At 35.8% G+C, this 23,233-nt stretch overlaps 1 protein-coding gene across 32 annotated transcripts in view; it reads right to left on the bottom strand.

Annotated features, from left to right (window-relative positions):
* Window positions 1-23,233, bottom strand: part of HDAC9 (histone deacetylase 9) — a 927,498-nt gene that overhangs the window by 613,792 nt on the left and 290,473 nt on the right. The gene's annotated exons all lie outside the window — the stretch shown is intronic.

Raw genomic sequence — 23,233 nt, 5'->3', positions numbered from 1 at the left:
ATGGAAAATCAAGTTAGAGAGGAGAATGTATGGAGAAGGTAGGGAGGGGGGAATATCAACTCCTCTTTGCTTCCAAGCTATTGGGAATATTAATAAACTAACTATATATCCTGTGCTGCATGTAATGAGATGAGCTCATCTATACTATCCCTCCATCCTTCTACAGCATCCTGCCAATAACTGTGTAGTCCTTATCATTTCTGTAATCATCTTTTTTTTTTTGCCTATTTATTGTCCATATTCCTCACTAAAATGTAAATTCTGTATGAGTGGGGAGTTTGTGTTTCTTATTCACATCTACTCCCAGTGCCAGTGCATACTATAGTACCTGGCACACAGTGACCCTCAGTAAACATTTGCAGAAGAAAGGAAAGAAGGAAAGAAGGATGGGAAGGGAAGGGAGGGGAAGGGAAGGGAAGGGAAGGGAAGGGAAGGGAAGGGAAGGGAAGGGAAGGGAAGGGAAGGGAAGGGAAGGGAAGGGAAGGACAATTTGAGAGTCACTGGCAGGACAATGTACTCAGCTAGAAACCATATAAAAAGACTGGCTTGTCCCTACATCCTTCCTAAGAGAATAAAAAGTGTAATTTCAAAATATTATAATTTATCAAAACATAATTTAAAACAGAATCAACTACTAGGCCAATATATAGGCTTTCAAAAGAAGCAACCTACCTCCTAAATATTTCTCACATAGAAAAATGGTATCAAATGTTAATGGTATCGACATGAAATTCTACAGATCAAAACTTTTTGAGGCAAAATTAAAGGCTTTAGGCTTTCTCTGAAATAAGGTAATGGCTTTGGGAGAGTTTAAAAAGGTAACGTGTTTAAAAAGTCTAATATGTCCTGGCAATGTCACGTTTCCAATACATAAAATGTATCTTTGTTGTGATCATAAATAATACCAAAGAAATCCAATCTCAGGAAAAAATAATCACACTTGAGAATACTCTAATAAAGAATTTTCTCCTTCCCATAAGAGTGGAGAGGTATCTAGTTATTTCTTTTTGAAGTCTTAGGTTACCAAAAATATAAATGTGAAAATGTCTGGCATACTTCATTTATTCTGCAATTCCACAGTCTATATGCACAAAATTACCACATGATATTCCCATACATTCATTAATTCCAATAGAGAAGAAGTACAAAGGGAGTCCTGTCCAAACAATTAATGATACTGCTTTAATATTTACGTTCCATTTTCACACACTATCTCATGTAATACTCAAAATTACCTAGTCAAGTTGAGTATTAAGTGGGCTAATGTGTGAAGTTGATAAAAATTAGCCCTATTTTAAGGTTAAATTACTATTTGCCAGGTCACACAGCTCGTGGAAGAACCATGACTCAAAACCTGACCTTACCTCAACTATCATCCTCCCTCCAGTTTCTCATAACTGTCTCCATACACCACAGCATTTTAACAGGTACTCCTATTTCAGCAGAATGTCAAACACAGTGCAAGTATAAACTTAACTCCACCTTGTAAAATTACAATATTATCATTTTGACTGAAATTTTTTGGTAAATCACACTAACCATCATGTAGAGTCAGAATACTATTAAATGTCTGAATACTTGTGTATTTAACTCAATGGAAGTTTGTTTTATTTTGTTAAATTATGTTAAATGAAAAATTTCAAACTAAAATATGTAACTATTTAATAAATACATAGGTAACTGTGTTGCTGATTGGTCTGCAAAGCATCCTTTGGTATCAGAAATGACACACTCCTCCATACAACAGTTCAGCTAAGCCTTTACCTTGCCATCTTGTAAGCAATAGCCTTGTTACAGCCTGATGTGGTAAATCTCCAGACTACAGTTCTTAAATAATGAATTTCAACAAAAAAGAAATGTAGTCTATTGTACTAGCCCTTGATCCTCAGATCTACTTTAAAATAACTTGTGGAACTTTCCACACACAGATACACACACACACACACACAATCACACATAACACACATGCATACACACCCAGGCCCAGTCTCCTTGAACCACGGAATCGGAATTTCCAAAATAGGGTCCCAATATGTGTACTTTTTAAGAACTCCACAGGTGATTCTGTTTAAGAGTCAAAATTCAGAAGCACTCCTAGGAAGTGTAACATTTGTTTCCTCTGACAATTTTTAAGAATAATATTTTATGGCATTGTAGGAAATGATGCTGAGCAGTATCTCTAACGATTCTAGACTATGCTCCCTCTTAATATTTCCAATCACACCACCTGCAATAACCCTAACTTTTCCAGCCTCTGTTTTAATTTGTTAAAATAAATGTGACACCTACTGAATTTTAGTAATAAGATTAAGACAGTCCCAACCTTTGAATGTCCCTTTAACAAACAAGGTATAATTGTAAAGGATAGCCTCTTTCTAAATATTTAAGGCCCCTTGTAGAAATGCTAAGTGGAGATTATTTAAAGACTAAAGTACACAGAAACCTGACACACTCACTTTTAATGGGGAGGTAGACTGTTGTTTATTTAGCTTTTGAAATCTATCCTAAATTTGGCTTTATGGAACCAAAAAAGTCTAGCTTTAAATTAACAGACTGTCTTCTACTGTCCAAGGGATAATTTGAACTTCACTGAGACATGTCTATGAATGGAAATAAAAATAACTCACATTAAACTCTAAGCACTTCCCCACACGCATTTCACTTGCCACAAGGCCCATTGTTCCGTGCGCGGCTTTTAGGCGGCCTGTAGGAAATTTTCACTGAAACAATTTCCCATAACCAACAAAAAGAAGGCCAAAATGATTTCACTCAAAACAAATAAAACAAAACACAAAACACAAAAAAACAAAAAGCTTCCTAAGCTTTCAGCATCTAGGGCATTAAAAGCAGCTCTGTCAGGGTAGCAGGAATGGGAAATGGGAGGTTCCCATAATACTCTAAAATTCTGTGACTCTAATTTTAGCTCACTTTCCTCCTGCACTTCTAAACAAAAATCGACTCCAGATGAGTCTTTCGGTTCACAGTTCTACATGCCTCCCCCTCCCTGCCTCACCTCATCCATCCTTTTAAAAACTTAATTTTAAACCTGGAAATATTTCAAATATCTAGAAAAGTAACAAAAATAGTATGAGAAGCATGCCTGATTTAAAACAGGTGACTATTTTGCTGTATTTGCTGCAAGTCTCCTCTGTCCCCGCTACTCCTTTACTATCCATGTCTAATCCATCTTGAGAAAACCTCCCTGATCCTATCTGGTCAAGATTATCTCTTCTCCAAAATACATTTTTCCTAATTCTAATTTTGATCAATTTTGTGTTTCTTTTCTTGTCCAGGATAGTTCTTATAAACTTTACTGGTTTAAATTCACTCTCTTCCTTAGCCTAAATTAATTTCTTTAGTGATTATTGTTCCTCAGGTTTTCTATTTCATCTTGAGTCAATTTATGTTTTCTTTTTTAAAAAATCCATTTTATCTAAATTTTTTAAATCGGCAATTTTTTTTATATTTACTTAAGATTTTCATATCACAAGTAAATCACTGTTCTGCCCATTCCCATTTCTAATAATGTTCATACATCCCTCCACATTTAGTTATTTTCTTTAAAAATCTTGGTAAAATTTTGTCTATTTTATTAGTGTTTCCAATTTTTTTTTGTGCCAGTCATGGCCAAACCTACATTCAGCACCTACCATCCTTCACACCTTTCTAGTGAACTGTTAACTCTGAATGACAAGTCCAGCAAATAAACAGGGTGAGAGGAAAAGTATATTCAGCTGCTTCCCTTAGCCCTCATTGGTTCTTTACAGTCTAAATCATATCTGAGTGAGCCCCTCCCATGTGAAGAATGAAGTGTCATGTCCTCTGGAAAAACAAAAGCATAACTCAAATGCTTTGTTGATGACAAGGTAAAATATTAACAATATCAATAATAAATTGATTTGGATGCGCAATACACAGAGGTCAATCTCTTACCATTCTCTGGAAAATTACATTACTTGGATTGCAGGGGTCAGAAAAGGTGCCAGAGTGAGAATAGGATTTAAGCTAATAATTATAATTATTATAAGAATATCAAGTTTCCATTTACCAAATACCTATATTTACTAGTAACAGATTTTAACATCATTAGCATCACCCATACAGAATATCTATCTATCTATCTAGAGAGAGAGATTAGATATCGACATATATTGTGTATGTGTGTGTGTGTGTGAGAGAGAGAGAGACAGACAGAGAGACAAAGACAGAGATATAAAAAGAATGTATAATCGTGTACCTGAAGGTTCACAGCACACTTGTGGATCATTATAATAATCCCAGATCACCAGGGAATCTAAGGTCAAGGTAGGCTGAGTAACTCTCTCAGGTAATACAACTTGTAAATGGTCATTCTAGAATGAGAATACAAATCTGTGTGACTCTAAAAACTGCTGTCTTTTCACTGTGTCTTGCTCACCTCATTAAAGAAATTGCTAGTTAAATTATGAGGATGAGGAGGTCATTTTACATAAGGGAAAGATACAAGTAAAGGTAAAGTGTGGGAAAGTGAAAGGCACCATGGAGATAATGCCTATTGATAATGGGCAATGCTTACTACATACCAGGCTCTGCTCTGAGCACTAGACCTGTATGAACTCATGGAATACTGTAAATAACCCCATGGTAAAAACTTCTATTGCCCTCATTTGACAGAAGAGGAAACTGGAGAGCAAAAAGGTTAAGTAACTTGCCCAAAATTGTCTGTGTACTAAGTGAGGGGTTTATATCCAGGCATCTCGCTTGAAAGCTGCCATTTTTAATAGGTGATAAAGATGAAAAAGTGGAGAAATTTTCAGAAGCTCTCTAGTGTTCTCAACCTAGTTCATTATTTCTAAGTGTGTCTTCTGGGTAACACTATTTGTGTGGAGGTGGAATGTTAATGTGTTGTGTGAATAAAAGGTTTTGCTGGCCAATTGGTGAAGGCTATGCAGGGTTTAATGCAAGTAAACAGGTCACTTTGTGACAGAATTTCCCGGAACATTTAAAATATACCACTACACAACTTCAGATGGCCAAGAAAAGGATGTAGGACACAATGTTCTCTCTTCTTTTTTTTTTCTTTTCTTTTCTTTTCTTTCTTTTTTTTTTTTTTTTTGAGATAGTGTCTCGCTCCATCACCCAGGCTGGAATGCAGTAGCGCAATAGCAGTTCACTGCAGCCTCCACCTCCTGGGTTCCAGTGATTCTCCTGCCTCAGCCTCCCAGGTAGCTGGAATTACAGGCATGGGCCATCGTGCCCGGATTTTTGTATTTTTAGTAGAGACGGGTTTTTACCATGTGGGCCAGGCTGGTCTTGAACTCCTGACTTCAGGCGATCTGCTCACCTCAGCCTCCCAAAGTGCTAGGATTACAGGCGTGGACCACCGCGCCTGGCTGGACTTTATTCTTTGAGACGGAGTCTCACTCTGTTGCCCAGGCTGGAGTGCAATGGTGCAATCTTGGCTCACTGCAACTTCTACTTCCCAGGTTCAAGCAATTCTCCCACCTCAGCCTCCCCAGTAGCTGGGACTGCAGGTGTGTGCCACCATGCCTGGCTAATTTTTGTATTTTTAGTAGAGACAGGATCTCATCATGTTAGCCAGAATGGTCTTGAACTCCTCTCCTCAATTGATCTGCCTGCCTTGCCCTCTCAAAGTGTTGCGATTTCAGGCGTAGGCCACCATGCCCAGCCCAGACACAATGTTTTCTAACCTTCCTTAGAATACTTATTGTTTCACCGAGAAGCTGGGGACAGATATATTCTCGTAAGTCTCTTCTCCTTGGCCATGCAGCTAGTTAGTGGCAAAACTGGAGCCAGAACTGAGGACTTCTGGCTGCTGGACTAGGCTTTGTCTAGGCACAGTCTGAAATATATCCTTTGAACAATGTACAGCAATTTTAGTTTTTATGAGCAGGAAAAAGCCGGACACAGAATATACTGAAGTGGAAAGAGAGAAGCAGCCTGTACCAAACTACTACAGAACTCAGGAGTGACACGCCACAGTGACCTGGTCTAGGATGTGACAGGAAGGAAAAACAGGAAGTAAGAATAAAACCAAACATTCAAGAACATAAGTAAACCCTACAGGTTTCTAGGAACCAATGACTGCTGTGAGAGACAGACCTTGCTGACCTACTGGGATCTCAGCCATAATTCTGAAAAACCTAAGAGCAGGCACTGAAATCTCCTCTCCAGCCCTCTCAGTGTATTCCAGGGAGTGATCAGTTGCCAAGACCCATGCAAACACCACTGAATTGTGTCTAGTCATTATCCGAGAATTACTTTTAAATCTAGCTATATTCTTCCTAACAAAAGCCAAGAAAATCATGGTCAAACCTTTGAACAAACAAATGTTCGGTTCTCACCCCTTGCCTCATGCCCCATTACTTCCCTTCTCAAAGACGTGTGTGTGAGTGTGTGTGTGTGTTGTCTTTCTCTAGGGTCAAGCACAACTGAGATCTAAAAATACTTTATATTTTCAGAACAACTACACTAATTGATATGTATGGAGAACATGTTAGTCATGTTCACAAAATGCCAAAATAAATATAAAACTGTATCCTCAGGAAGTCACACACTCTCTAAAGTATACAATCCCAGAGGCCAACTTTTATTAACCCCTCTTTGCCTTTGCTGTATTTTTAGAAAATCAAAATAGTTATCTCTTTCAGAGTATCACATGATATTAATGATTGGTTCACAGTTCCTTTTCCATATTTTGGTCACTTATCATCTAATCACTAAGTCCAATTGTCTTTAAGGTAAACATTTTCTTTTTGCTTATGCATATACTTGACATATATAAATTCCTTCCCATCATCTTGTGACAGAGACCACAAGCCAGCGACTAATGTTTTTCTCCTCCTACCATATACATCCCAGACTCCCTTGCAGTTAGGTAAAGTGACAACCTTGTCTCCAACAGAATGTGAATAGAAGTAATAAATGTCATTCCAGATCTAGCCTTTACAGAATGACCATGAGCATTTGTCCAGATGCTGTCTCCCTTCCAGTGCCTGGGATGCAACACCCTGAGCAAAACTGGTAGCCATGTGTTGATTTTAAAGCTACCATCACTACAGGGCCCTGAAGAATACAGGAGAGCTGCTGTGCTGTCCTAAATGCCTATAACTCTAGGACTTTTATGTGAATGAAAATTAAAATATTATTGTGATTATCCACTAATTATTTTGTGGTCTCTGTGCTACTACTCCTAGCCTAGCTTAACAGAGAAACTGAATTGAAAACTTGAAATGCATTGGGGCTGTAAAAAAGGCTCAACACTTAACTATTAGCTTAGTGGTCAAAATCAGGTAGCAAAACACCAGACAAAACAAGCTGGAAAGCTAGCAACTCATACCAATGAAAAAACATTCAGTAAAACTAAAGCCTACAATTATTCAAAAGGCAATCCAAGTGCCTAGTGAAACTGCAGCTTTACCGAACAAGAGGTTTCAAGAGGCCATGATGTTCTTATATATTGTTGATTTTTGCCACTTATTGCAAGGTATGACCAAAAAAAGATTAGTTCAGACAAAAATTAACCAGAAATGAAAAGGAATAAGAGTGTCAAGAAATTTGATATTTTAAAGAGCTGAAAAATGACACTGCATCTGATTCCCAAACAGCAAAAATAAATGTAACTATAAAAGCTTTGAAAAACAAAATTTCATTAAAATTCCCAATTCATCAAAAGACTTAGTTCTGTGACAAAAATAGTATTGTAGCTAATAATAAAGCCACCCCACCAAATTTCCCCAGTCTGTTGTTTCAGATGGACTCAAGATGGCCACCATTGAATGGAGAAAGCAGCACAGGGCATGCAAAGAAAGAAAAAGAGCAGGGTTAGGAACTACATTTAGAACAACTTTTCATGTGTTTCCTGGTCACAGAGCTGACTGGAAGCAATATATCAGAACCTGTTAAATTTCTGAGGGAACTAAAGTACTAAGAAACTACAAATCTACAGTTGAAAAAAGCAAACTCTCTGATTAAAATTTCAAAAAAGCATTGTGAAGCTAGTTCTCAAAAATACTTCCTCCTTCCCTCCTCTTCTATCCTCAGAGGCTGCACAAAACAATATTGGGGCTTCAAACTTACATGGAAGGGATGGGGGCTCTGAAAGCTACACAGCCCTCACAGTGGACACCTTCCCTACCAGCTACTTCACATGTGCTCAAGGAGGATCAGTGTCAAGGGAGAACCTCGCAGGGAGTCATGGCAGGGGTAGGTACAGGGAACATAAATAAAATACTCTAGGGACAATTTGGGAATGGTCTTATTTGATTATCTTAGCCACACATACAAATATAGCAGGGTGTTTTTTAGTCATAATATTTATTTCGTTTTTGTAAAACAAGCCTACATGAGTATGTGAAATAAATTCTCTCCTGGATAAGATGGGCCCACATAGATCCTATGTATAATTTAAAAATATTCTTACTAGAATTTAAAACTACAATTTCAGAAATTATTTAAAATACAAGAAATCACTAATTACTGCAATCTAATGTGAATGGAAAGCTTTTTCTTATTTTTTTTTAATCTCCAGATTATTTTGTCCTCTGTAACCTACTTTAAGACATATAAAAAACATTAAGATGTTTTTCAAACAATGACATAATAAAATGTATTGCTTTACTCTCACAAACACAGTCCCCAACAAAGACTATAACCACATCATACTATTGGAATTAGTATAAAAAATATCAAGAAATGAGATGTTTTATTCATGTATCCCTATGCCAACTGCTATTATTATTTAATCATTTATTTGCCACTGAAATAAAAGATTTTTAAAAGTACATACTGCCTTAGTTATTTCTAAAATTCTAAAGATGAGCAATGGTGCTATACCACTGGCTTGGCTAGGAGTACTATTTCAGTTGGAATTTCTCTCTGTTCAGCCTACCTCCTTCCTCATTTTCTATGAGTAGTCAAAATAGCAGAGTATCACTTTTGGAGTGACATGGCATTTCGGGAAAAGCCCACACGACAACTGTTTAAAATATTCTTTGCAAGCTTCTAACTGAGAAATACAACACAGGCAATTTGGAGAAAGCTTTAATTGTACTCACATTCTATAATAGCAAAAGAGAATAAAATGTGGGACTTTTTTTAAATGGGCAGGATTATGAATCCAGCATTTAATTGAGCCCTTTTTATATGCAAAACTCCTCACTGGGTACCAATATATTATATTGGCTGAAAATCTACACATAAATAGAACAAGAATAGATGGACAGAGCGATGTGGCAGGGTAGATTCCCCCCTTGATCCAGCCCATGCTGAAACACAGAAAAGATTCAAGTTATAAAAATGGGAGCTTTTTAAAGCAAAGAGAGACAGGCCCTCTTTGAGCAGGAGATACTCTTCCTCTTTGAATCTTCCTTTATCCTCAGAAATGGAAGCTCCACATTCCTTATCTATCAGCAGAACTAGGAGATCTGAGACTGGCAATCTTCATAAAAGGCCAGATCCAAGAGGGTTACAAAGACATTAAAAACACTGATGAGCTGCCACATTGTGGGAGGTGAGGAAAATGGTAAGAGAGAGCTGAAGGGAGAGAATCCATGGCAGATATTTCTGTCAAAAGCAGAGAATGAATTTGGCCATGTAGTGTATCCCAAGAGACCAGACTAAATTCCATTAGTGGAATTCAGTAAAAGAGCTGAAAAGACAAAAGAAGGCAGTGTGTAATCTTCTTTTCCCTAGGGACTGAATATGAGTGGGAATAGATTGCTTGAAACTGTAGCAATCAAACAGTCTCCTTTCCAGTTATGGTTTAATCACGATGAGTCGCTTTGATTACTCTAACTAGGCTGCACAAAAGGGGCTGGGGGACCACCTCATAGAGTGTAATGTTACATGCCATGTTCTTGTAAGTGTTTAATTCCCCTCCACTGGCAAGTGGGAAGGTTCAAGGTGAGTGTGACCTGGGTTTCAAGTTAGGGTGTGGCCTCAAGTTTCTTTTGGCTTCAAAAGGTATGAAGTAATATGCATAGGTGGGCCACAAGACTTGTCTTAGAGAGGCCATTGCAAAATAACATTACAAAATAAGATTTTCTATGCAAGTTCAATGAAAATAAGACCTCATTTAAAGATCTAAAACTGGAGTTGATAGAAAATACAAACCAAGTGAGGGGAGGAGTAAGGAATTACTCAAGGAAATGAAAACCATAAAGAAGTAAGAAAACTGCACATATATGATGCAGGTGCCCAGGATGCACATTATGGAGCTGCCAGAAAGTTAACTTATGAAAAGATCTACACAGGGTATATGGTATCAGAGGTGCAAACAAGCAATCTATGGGAGTTCAGAGTTGGGGATCAGGGAGAGCTTCATGGATGAGTTAAGCTGAGTCTGAATGGCTTTCACCAGAGAGAAATGGGGTAGACAGATATATCAGGAAATCAAAAGCATGATGACCAGAAGAAATAGAAAATGAATAAGCGTAATCATCTAAATACTAAATGCTAATTTTTTGCTGAAACAAAGAGTGCATTAAACATTAAAAGCTGCTTGAAAGGTAGTTTTGGGTATATGGAATGTGACTTTTTTTTGACAATCAAATGGGGAAGAAGGAAAAGAACTCAGTGAAATTAAGTTGTCTGCTCTATAACATACTGAGCAGGTCCTATGCTAGGAAACTCTTTCTTCCAGCTCTTAGAAAATGCTTATAATGACCGCAGTATTATAAAATGTACTTAAAAATAAAAAGATTCAGTGCATTGGGTTTGTTTTGCAATAAAGTGGTCACTATCATGCTGTTTAGAGGTATATTCTAAAGCCAACTTATGAGAAATGGCTATTAGCGAATAGTTCCAGAAGAACAATATCATAAGTATGACATGGCCCTTATTTTAGTCAATTTGAACATTGTTATATATGATTAGATGTTCTCAAATAATACTCTCTTGTTAACAAAAGAGGAAGGGAAAGACCCTAACACAGACCAGAAAACAATGCAATGTGTCTATAGTGATGTATCTTTCCAAAGTACACTCAAATTTACTTTGGTAGGTTAACATATCCCAGACCAAAATTGAAAACTGGCTACATTCACTAGCATACTAAGGCAAATTTATTCATTTCTTATGGTGTTATTATCCCAAAGGAAAATGATATGATTTTAGAAGCACACATACTGTGAGAAGAATGTTATTGAACATACACCTATCTAGTATAATTAACAGTCTTAAAACATTGCTGCATTTGAGAAGTGTTTATTTCTTACCTGGAGCTGTAATGTGTTTATTTGATTCCATCACTTTGCCTCTTTTTGCAGTAAGGTGCCTATCACACATAGAATTAAGGGCTCTAGAATGTCTATAATAAGGAAATAAACCTTTTATTTTTCAACGTTAACACTTTTGGCAACCACAAGAACTTGAATCCAAGCTTTACACCTTGGTGGGCCAGGAAAAGAAGGATTGAAGGATTACCTCCAGGCAGAGTCTCACATTTGCAAAAGGTAATAGAAACAGAAAGGGCTCACTTTACATCCAGCTGTGATGTTTTGTCTCAAAAGCCTAACATCCTTCACAGGAGAAATGTGTCTATCTTATCACCTCCTTGAAGGACTGAATGGGAGCTACTGGGATGGAATGGGGAGCAGACACAGAAAGTAGGATAAAATAAGCCCCCTTCTGCTGATGAAAGATCAGGTCTCGACTTGAACTTAACCATTTTTTTTCTCCCCAATCCTGACATCAAGCAGGGCAGAGATCCATAACATGCTGGCTAATGGCTTATGGGATCACTCAACTACTGGTTTCCAATCACAACCCTGCTGCTTTCTACCTCAGTGATCTTGGAGTATTTACTTGCTCTCCCTGAATCTCAGTTTCCTGATGTTTAAAAGCAGAATGTCATTATGTATTTCAATAAGCTGTTAAGGGAATTTAAAAATAAGCTAAGGAAAAAAATATTGAATATTTGATATTGAAAAATATTAGTTTCCTATGTTTCCCTTCATAATTTTGATAGAGAGTCCCTTTCAGAATAACATAATATAGAAAGTAAAAAATACCATAAAATAACTTATAATATCTCAGTCTTTAACAAATGACTATAAATATTTTAGCATCATTCAATTTAATCCTTCTAGTATATATGTATATGTTTTGTGTGTATACATTTTTTTTTTTTTTTTTTTGAGATAGGATCTCCCTCTGTCCCCCAGGTTGAAGGGCAGTGGCACAATCACGGCTCACCACATTCTCCTCCTGAGTTCAAGCAATCCTCTCACCTCTGCCTCCCAAGTACCTGGGACCACAGGCACACACCACCACACCTGGGTAACTATTTTATTTTTTGTAGAGACGGGATCATCCTATGTTGCCTAGATTTGTCTTGAAATCCTGAGGTCAAGTGTTCCTCCCACCTTGGCCTCTCAAACTGCTGAAATTACAGGCATGAGCCACCATGCCTGGCCTATGTATATTTCCAAATAATATTTTACAAAACATTGTAAAACAAACCCAGTATGTTTTGTAACTAGTACATCTAAGACTTAAAGAAATTTAAAATGTTGTAGTAATTTCATCAGTTCTTTCTTGCATTGATTTCTTCCTTTTCTTTCATGCTAAAAAAGCTTTCTTTACTTTAATGTTAGATGCATATCTATACTATCTTCAAGCTTTTTCCTGCTTTCCTTTTTTACCTTCAATCCTTTGATCCGTCTGGAATTTATTTCAGTATATAATGTGAAGTAAAGGACTATTTTTTTTTCCAAAGAGTTAGCCAGTTTTTCCCAGAATCATTTCTGAAATAACTCTTCATTTCTTTACTAATTTAAATGCCAGTTTTATCATATACCTGAACAGGGTGCCAAAATGGTTTAATCCACATGCCAACTTCGATAGCCTAATAGTGTTCATCTAGAGTATTCTGAGATCACGTCCAGGCCCAGCAGGAAAATGTGACAACATCAATTACTAGTGAATGCCTTCCATGGTAACAATATGGGGAAACAAGGTAACTGTGCCACAAATGTGCCATCCTGCACTAACTCATTGATTTCTGGGTTTTCTAGTTCATTTCTATTGCAGCTTTATGATATGCATTTTAATATCTTGTAGGCCGGGTGACTGTTTTTTTCTATTCTTAATCAAATTATGTATGGTGGTTCTTTAATGTTCGTTTCAGATGAATGTCATTTTCTCTTTACAACTTTCCTTAAAAACTTGTTAGAATTAATTTATAATAGTAAATTTATTTTAAAAATATGACAAGACATGACATCTTTACAACAATGTATCTTTCTACCCAGAAATTTAAGTTGCTCCATTTAGTCATGGATTTTACAAATTAATAAGAAAATATGTATATATATATATACACACACACACACGTGTGTGTATTTGTACATTTATATACATATACACACTCATATACATATACACATATATATTTCATGGTCTATACTTCTTTAAGTTTGTTTCAATATATTTTATGTTATTTATTGCTATCATGAATGGAGATATTTGTCTATAACTGTTTCCAAACAATTATTTTAAAATTATTACTTTTATATGTATTTTATATCCTCTTAGCTTACTATTCCGTCATGTCATTTCTAATAATTTTTCTGCAAACACACTTTGACTTTTAGGTAGACAATGACATTGTATCTGAAATTATTAGATTGCTATCTGAAATTTTCTTGTTCATTTGTCTCCTTATTGTCATCCTCTACATATTCACTCTAAATAATACACTCCATGGGAGCAGGCCTTGCCTGTACTGTGCACAGTTTGATCTCCATGGCTTAGAAAAGTAACTGCCACATGGTAGATACTCAATAAATACTTAATGAATGACCCTGTTCCTTGAGATAAAATCTTGCAAAAACAACGGCAATATTCCCTTCATATTTCTAAGAGTTAGATCTCAAAGGTTTTTTACCTGACATAATACATTCATTAGAACTTCCAGAATACCATGGTGGAGGTGGCGATTTTTCCTTATTTTTTACTAAAACTGTAGTAGTTCTCTATTACATATATAATTGATATTTAAATGCTGGCTTGGGAATCACTTGTTACTATTAAGAATGCACTTTCTATAACTATTTTTGTTCCTTGTTTTATTTTGTCTTATCTTTTTCTTAAGATATGGAATAGATATAGAACATATTTTGGATATTTCCTAAAGAAAAAATACCACGTAGGTTTTCTCCTTTGGTCTACCAAGAAGATTTACAGTTTGAGTGAAAATAATAACTGGATTTTTTTATGAGGGAGACCAGTTAGAGACTCTCATATTCACATTAGAAAAACAGTATTACTACGTTTATAAAATGTTACTCTCACACATGTTTTAACCTCAGAGATGCACTGGCATTAAAGTCTTTCATGCATGGACTATCCAAGAATCCATATACCTGAGGCGAAAAATATGAAAAAAGCAACAACAAAGAAACTAAGAAGTTAAAATATTTTCTAACGTTAAATATACTGCCAAATCTTCAAATAAGACCTCTCTTGTCAGCATGTATTTTCCTAAAATATACTCTTCAATCTATTTGTCTACTCTGGTAAAGTTGTCTCTAATTAACATTTTATTATTTAAGTTATTTTTATTTTCTTCATATTATTTCAGCAGCATTATTTATCTAAATTTGAGTATTGAATGCATAGTTTATTTTCACTTTTCCTTACTTAATTAAAAAATAGACTAAAATTTGTCTATTAATTATAGCTTTGTCCTATGCCATACATTATGACATTTTATCCCATCATTGCCACTATTTTCTTTCTTTTTTTTTTTTTTTCAGACAGAATCTTGCTCTGTCACCCAAGCTGGAGTGCAATGGCACAATCTTGGCTCACTGTAACCTCTGCCTCTCAGTTTCAAGCAACTCTCCTGCTTCAGCCTTCTGAGTAGCTGGGATTACAGGTGCCCACCTCCAAGCCCAGCTAATTTTTGTATTTTTAGTAGAGACGGGGTTTCACCATGTTGGTCAGGCTGGTCTCGAACTCCTAACCTCAGGTGATCCACCCATCTCGGCCTCCCAAAGTACTGGGATTACAGGTGTGAGCCACCGTGCCAGGCCTATTGCCACTATTTTCTTGTTGGTGATTAGTTTTTATTTCCTTTTGATACCAAAATTTAGAAAGCTGAGTTTTAAGTCTCCAGTGATTTTCTTACCTAAAGCTTTGATATTAATTTATACTTTACTGCTTGGTGGTCAGATAATATAAACTGTGCTCTTTCTAGTTAGAGAAATTTATTCAACCATATTAATTATATCCTCCAATTCTTCCCAAACCATGTGGTCAAAGACCCAGAATAAAACTGTGTTTCTAACACAATTAATCTTTTTCTTTTCTTTTCTTTCTTTTTTTTTGAGACAGAATCTTGCTCTATCACCCAGACTGGAGTGCAGTGGCATGATCTCAGCTCATTGCAACCTTCACCTCCTGGGTTTAGGCAATTCTTGTGCCTCGGTCTCCCCAGTAGTGCGGGACTACAAGCATGCAGCACCACACTGGGCTAATTTTTGTAATTTTAGTAAAGATGGGGTTTCTCCATGTTTGCCTGGCTGGTCTTGAATTCCTGGCCTCAAGCAATCTGTCTGCCTCACCCTCCCAAAGTGCCAAAGTGCTGGGATTACAGGCGTGAGCCACAGCGCCTGGCCCTAATCTTCTTTCCCCCCCCCCAAAAAAAGTTTTGCTTTATAAATATGAAGAGACAGCTTTCTTAAACTCCTGAGTGCTGGAAGTAAAGATGTTTGGGGAGCCCCAGAACTGTTCTTTCCCCTAGATGAGAATGCAGCTTTGAAAATTTTGCACTTGTTTAAAAACAAACAAAAAACCTCTAAGAGAAGCCTATCGATGTTTGATGCGACTTTGGTGACGGACACCCATGTGTAACTGGATTCCAATTTCGCAAGTATTTGGCCTCCCTTTCAACTCAGTGAAGACCATCGCTAGACCATACCTGTGCCAGAAGAGTCAAGGGCAGCAGTGAGAGGGCCAAAGGAGAAGCCATACAGTCAATTGCTGCATCCTTCCTCTCTATACAGGTAACTGTCTTTTGTTTAACCAAATACCCTTGGGAAATTTTATGGTAAACTTATAACAAGTAATGCTTTGGTCTCTTCCTGCTAATCTTAATAACCAAACTGCAATATACAATTTAATCAATGCAATTTAATTTGACACTCTTTTCTTTGGTGTTTGGTATATACACTACGACGACTGTGTTTTCACTATGGATGTTTCTTTAAATTATTTAAATAAGTCCTTTTTTCTCATGTAATGCTTGTCTTATATTCTATAAGTTGTATAATTTTCCCTATTTACTATATATCAGTAAAGATATATGTCAACCCATTATTTGATTTTAATCTTATTGTGTCATTTTGTTTCAGGCCTTCTACAAACAATTTTTATAAAATCTAATTTGAGAAAGCCTCTGCCCTTTAAAGTAAAATTTGATACATTTGTATTCACTAGCATAATTAAATGTCTCATTTTACTTAGGGATCAGAGACTTTAAGAACTCTATTGGATTTAGAGAAAGACTAAAATGTGTTACTCTACTTATTCTACTCCAGGTGGGGAGCAACAGGAGCGACTCTGCCCCGACTTAGTGGAGGTTTTCTTGGATAAGAGCCAGCTGCAAGACCCAAAGCCAAGGGTGTTCCAGGAAGTTCTAACTGATCCTTTAGGAATTCTGCAGCATCTATGTGGAAATAAGATTCCTTAGATCTGTTCAAGAATCACATGTGAGAGTCAAGAAATAGAGACCTTATAATTATTTGCCAATAAAGTACTGTGAGCCTCAGAAAAACTACACAATGAAGTCAGACAACAATCCTCCCCGTAAAAAGAAGAACAAATATTGGGGGGAAAATTCAGTGCCCTTGTGACAGGTTTGGAAACTAACACAGAAAAGGATTGCATACTTACGGTTAATCTTAACATTTAAGAACTGTTTGTGAAACTAGACTTTTAAATTTTTTGTGTGTGAGTTCAAAAAGACACAATTGGCACACTAACCAATTCCTTACCCTAACTTGGTTCAATTTCTTTCATTGGACAGGAGGCCATTTAGAGACAGAATAGTGAATGTGTTCAAGGATTCAAGAAAAAACTAGTATTGATTTCCCTGAATAGATGCTCACAATACAAACAGATTTCTCATTGCAAGACAAAGCTGTTGTGTGTCTGGTATACATGGATTTCAGGACTATTTGCTACATTAGCAAACTTAATTGTTTTCTCTACTGACAGAACTTCTAGAAACTAAACAGTGACCACTAATATTAGATAATGTGGTTACGATTTTTATCTATACTTACCTAAGAATCAATATAACCTGATGATATACTAAAAATAATGTAGAGTTTGTATTCATTCTCTTAAGTGCATTTTCTATTATTCACAGAACCAGATTTTTGAGTGGTAAGATTTTCAAAAGTATTGTAAAAGAAAGAAGTTATTTATGAGTTATAAAGTTATAAATTTCAATAGCTGAATCTCAGCTACAAACATAGATCCTCATGTGTAGTAAGAATAATGATTTTTTTAAGATATAAATCTTTTAAAAAGCAAGCTTTGGTTTTATTTTGGTGGGTATCTAAGAAAAGCTGATGTGCCCATAGATCAAATAACCAATTACAACATTAGATATAATTGAATTAAGGGAAGGCTTTCCATATTTAGTTCTACTAAAAACAATACAGATGTCATTTAAATAAAAACAAGCTCCCTTTGCTATATGCTTTATTGCTTCAATCGTACAGACATATTGAAGTGAAGGCATTTTGTTTTGTTTTGTTTTGGTATGGGCTATGCATTTATAAAATGTATATGTTTACTCCAAAATAGAGACTATAAACATAGTGACATAAACATATTTATATGCATGTAAACATATGTGCATAAATATATATATCTACAGTTAGGTGTGTGTGCATATATTTATATATATGTATATATAATTTCACATTGCTCTAGTAAACATCCACATAAAAATTAGATTACTAAAATTTGACTTTCTGTGGTTAGGCTCCTTTCTCTCCTAACTATTCTTAATGTGAATTTAATTCATTCTCAGATATTTTTATCTGGCATTACTATGAAAAAGCTATACTGTATTATGATTAGCAGTGTAGTAAAACAAAATAGATATAGTTTCTAAATATACAGATAAACATAAAAATGAAGTTTTTTTATATAATTTGTTAAAAATAAAGTTTTTAATATAACACATACACAAATATATAAACAAATACATACTAAATTACTTACTGTCTCAGAAATTTCACTGTGGTATTTGTTTGTACTAAAAGAAAATTTCTAATTGCTTTGACATTTGTACAATTGAAACTCCTTTGACTTGTCACCTGCTGATTACTCGAATCTCTTATATTTTCCTAAGTCTGCACTCAATCATTCAGTCAGTGCTATCAGTATGGGGTCACTGGAAAATGGCACTTAATTTAGTTATTATGCCTCTTGTTTTTGCAGCCTCAAAACCCTTCGAGCACTTCATTTTGTTGACTAATTATTTAAAACACCATCTATTTCCAAGTTTCTAGGTTTACTCATTTTGTTGCACCTACTGGGGAATCTGAGACCTCCTTTAAGTCTTCTAGAATGAAAGTTAAGTATTTCTCAAGATGTAAAATTAAACGATTTTCTTGTTCCCTACGCTATCTACAGGACCAAATGTCTACTTTAAATCTGAAGAACAAAAGGAAAAATAATAAAAACGAAATTCTTATCTTTGTATGAATAACTGCAGATTTTTTTAATGCTTAAATGTAATGAGCTCCTTAATGAATCATGATTACATTATTATATTTGGAGGACAAAACACAGGTGAGATAAATCAGAACAGCTGCTCAATATAAATCCATAGTCCACCCAAGTTACTGAAAGAATAAAGTACACCTGAACTCTGGAGGCTGCTATTTAAATTTCAAATCATATTAAACACATTTGCTACAATCACTTTGGTTAGAAGATTTTAAAACTTACATTGAAAGTATTGTCTTTATTTTAGCTTCAACAAATCAAGTGTCATGCACATATATGGATAATGAGTTTATTTCTCATTCTTAAAGGGTAAAAAAGAAGAAATCTTCCTAAATAAGTAGTTAATATAGTTAATAAATGCTATTGACTGGAAAAATATCAACAACATTTTGTACATAAAACTTATGCTCATTTTTAAAGGAAACCTCTAGAAAACCAAACACTATATACTGAATATGTTAAAATTCTAACCTCCAATGTGATGGTATTAGGAGGTGGGCCTTTGGTAGGTGATTGGGTCCTACCCAATCATCCATGGCTCTGCCCTTATGAATGGGATTGGTGCCCCTATAAAAGAGACCCCCGAGAGTCCCATCACCCATCCACCATGTGAAAAGGTAACTGTCTATGAATCCGGAAGCAGGCTCCCACCAGGACTCAACCATGCTGGCACCCTGATCTTGGACTTCCAGCCTCCATGACTGTGAGAAATCAATTTCTGTTGCTATAAGAACAGAAACTGGTGCTATCTCAGCACCGTCAACACTGTATCTTTAGCCAAGAACTACTTTACAGTCTCTTTAATTCATCAATAATCATATGCTTGTTCCCTTTAAAAAACCATTAATGTTCATCAGCTTAGGTTGCTATAATAAAATACCACAAACTGAGTGGTATAGCACCTAAGTTACACTGCTATAATAAAACACCATAAACTGGATGGTATAGCACCCAGCAGCCTATTACAGCAGCCTAAACTGATGACGACACTGATGGTTTTTTAAAGCAAATAGGCATATGATTATTGATGAATTAAAGTGACGGTAAAGTAGAAGTTCTAGGCTAGAGATACAGCGTTGATCCATAGTTTCCAGGTTATTATTAACTGGACCTTAGCTTCAGCATCTCTGTTAGCTCTTTCTCAATTTAGGCAAAAAGAAGAGAGGCTCATGTTAGTTTTATGGTTATTAACTAGAAGTCTGCATCAATATGGTGTAAGAATTATTTCATGACTGCCAGGCACCCGAAGCAATAGAAATATACAATAATTAATTCAGTAATGTAACATTAAAATGGAAATATGCATCAACTTAGAGTGCCAGAAATCCTAATATACCAAAGCTGATAAATCAAAGCATTCTGCATATGAAGCATGAGGAAGTATGTACTCATTCTATGAAATCAAAATTATGGCATCAGGGCAAGTTTAGTCATATTTTAAAATAATATTTATGTCCTAGAAATAGAACTATTACAAATGTACACATTTCAAATCGTATTTAGAAGAGAAATTATTTCTACTTCTACATTGAATTTATTTTTATAAATTTTTAATTGAGCAGAGTACCTACTTCTCTTCTCTCATGGCCCAAGCAACGTCAATGTCAATGTCAATGTCAATGTCAACGTCAATGTCATGCCTTTCACGGTGACCTTCCATGTATCTCTTACTCCCTCCGGGGCCTCATTTCTTACACCTCTTCCTCATTACCAAACTGTCCTCTGGCTCAGAAGGGTCACAAAGATCTCTTGGCCCCTTCTTTAAAACCACCCACCTAACTAAACGATAACACTCAATGTTGATAATCATGTTTTAATGATCTTGCCTATTCTGCATATAAAAACTATTACACTGAAAAGTATGCAATACATTCATCTTATAATTATTTCTTTATAAACATGATTTCATTTCATCTTTGAAAAAAAGACATCTGAATTAGCATTAGGGACAGATACTAATGCATTTCCTCTAGATGAGGCATGGGTACCAAGCTGTGAGGTGGCAGATCCAGGACCTTGCAGCTGGTTACGGTCAGCTAGGATTCAGTCCTGGATGAACTTCTGATTCTCACCTTAGGGCCCTAGTGGAAGGGCCACCACTAACCCAGGTTAGTGCGAATCCTGCTCCACACTGGAGCTTGAGTCTTATTAAAAATGAGAGCACACTGGATTGCAGCACCCACTCACCCCTCAGCCAAGTGCCAATGTGCAGGGTACCATCTGCACCACATGCGCAGTGCCCTAACTAAGGAGAAAAGGAAAGGACAACTTAGTAAGGGCCTACTGTATATCAAGCGCATTATATAAATTATCTTTCATTATTGTTGTTGTTGTTTTGAGATGGAGTCTAGCTCCATTGCCCAGGCTGGAGTGCAGTGGCGTGGTCTTGGCTCCCTGCAACCTCTGCCTCCCGGGTTCAAGCAATTCTCCTGTCTTGGCCTCCCGAGTTGCTGGGATTACAAGCATGTGCCACCATGTCCAGCTAATTTTTGTATTTTTAGTAGAGATGGGGTTTCACTATGTTGGTCAGGCTGGTCTCAAACTCCTGAACTAAGGTAATCTGCCTGCCTCAGCCTCCCAAAGTGCTTGGGATTACAGGTGTGAGCCGCCTCACCCAGATAAATTATCTTATTTATTATCCCAAACAATTTTATGTAGTAACATGCATGGAGCTATCATCTCCTTCTGAAGGACCAGCCTGAGGCTGTTTACAATTAACTTTGTTTATATAACCACATTTTAAAATAATGATTAACAGTATAGTAAATTCATAAACCAGTAACATAATTGTTTATTATCATTATCAAGTGTTATGTATAGTACATAACTGTATGTGCTAGGCTTTTATGCAGCTGGCAGATTAGGCTTGTTTACACCACCATCACCACAAACACATGAGGAATGCTTTGCGCTATGACATTAGGACAGCTTGATGTCAGCAGGCAATAGGAACTTTTCAGCTCCATTATAATCTTATGGGACCACTGTTGTAGATACCATCTGTCATTGACCCAAACATTGTTATGCAGCACATGACTGTATATTATGCTGCCAACAGCAGAGCATCTAAATATATACGCATTATATATTTTATATATATAAAGACTTTAAGAGGTCTGAAGACATCCAGCCTAACAATGTTTCAGTCAATGACTGAATGCATACACAACACAACAGTGGTCCCATAAGATTTTTATGGAGCTGAAAAATTCCTATAACCTAGTGACGTTGTAACCATTTTAATATTGTTGCCAAATGCATTACCTTTTCTATGTCTAGATACACAAATACCGTTGTTTTACAATTGCCTGAAGTATGCCATACAATAACATGTTATACAGGTTTGTAGCCTAGGAGCAACAGGCTATATCATATAGCCTAGGTATGTAGTAGGCTACACTCTCTAGGCTTGTGTTGTAAGTATTCTCTAAGATGTTCATACAATGAGGAAATCACCTAACCTTGTATTTATCAGAACCTATCCCAGTCAACAACGCATGTGTGTATGTGTGTCTATATATTCAAAATTATATTTACACACCTACACCTACACTACATATATATATAACTTCTAAACTATACCTATACATGTGTGTATACACACACACACACACTAGATTTACACATGTACTACATATATCTAGTATACATGATATGGTTAAGCTATATTTTTATGATATATATGCATAGTATGATTTAGTGAATAAGCATTTCTTTCAATGTAAAAGAAACACATCTGAGAGGGAACTAGTGACATTTTAACTCCATTTTGTGATTTTAATAATTAACTTTTATATTCACCATATTCTAACTTTTTTACAGTATCAATAAATTAATATCTCCTCCATTATTTTTAGAAGTACTTAGATTAAATATCTAATTATAGAGTGCTTTTCATATTTCGAAAAATATCAAATGTCAACCACAAAAAAAATTGGAGTCACAAGTATAAGTCTACTATTTCTCTTTAAAAGTAAGCATGACTTCAATGCCAGAAAAAAATATATTATCATTTTTTTTCCAAAACAAATAAAATATCAAGGCAACTTAAAAAATGTCCATGATTAGAAAAGAAGGGTTACCTCAAGAGTTCAAGTTTTGGGCATGTTTCCTTCAAAGCTTCTTTAGTTTCACCTGGATTTCAAGGGAAGTAGCATTGCAAATGTGATATTTACACCTCATTTCCTGGCATGGAATCTCTAACCTATTATGAAATCCCATTAAAGGAGAAAAATGTTTTCAATATTCAAACAAAAAAAAAGTTCATCAGGATGTCTGAATTACTTGGACACAAAGCTCAACAAAACAGTTTTCACTGTCATTGCTAAGACCCTACAAATACACGTCTTTTTGTATTGTAATAATTCCATATGGAGTCACTATTATTATCCCCTATTTTACAGATGAATACATGATGAATACTTAAGCTATCCTTTTTTTAAGATAACATATACCATAGGTCCTCATTAAAACTGTTCTA

The sequence above is a fragment of the Macaca thibetana genome, chromosome 3, assembly GCF_024542745.1.
Source record: "Macaca thibetana thibetana isolate TM-01 chromosome 3, ASM2454274v1, whole genome shotgun sequence".
NCBI lineage: Eukaryota > Metazoa > Chordata > Mammalia > Primates > Cercopithecidae > Macaca > Macaca thibetana.
This window is presented reverse-complemented; position numbering and strand designations above follow the sequence as displayed.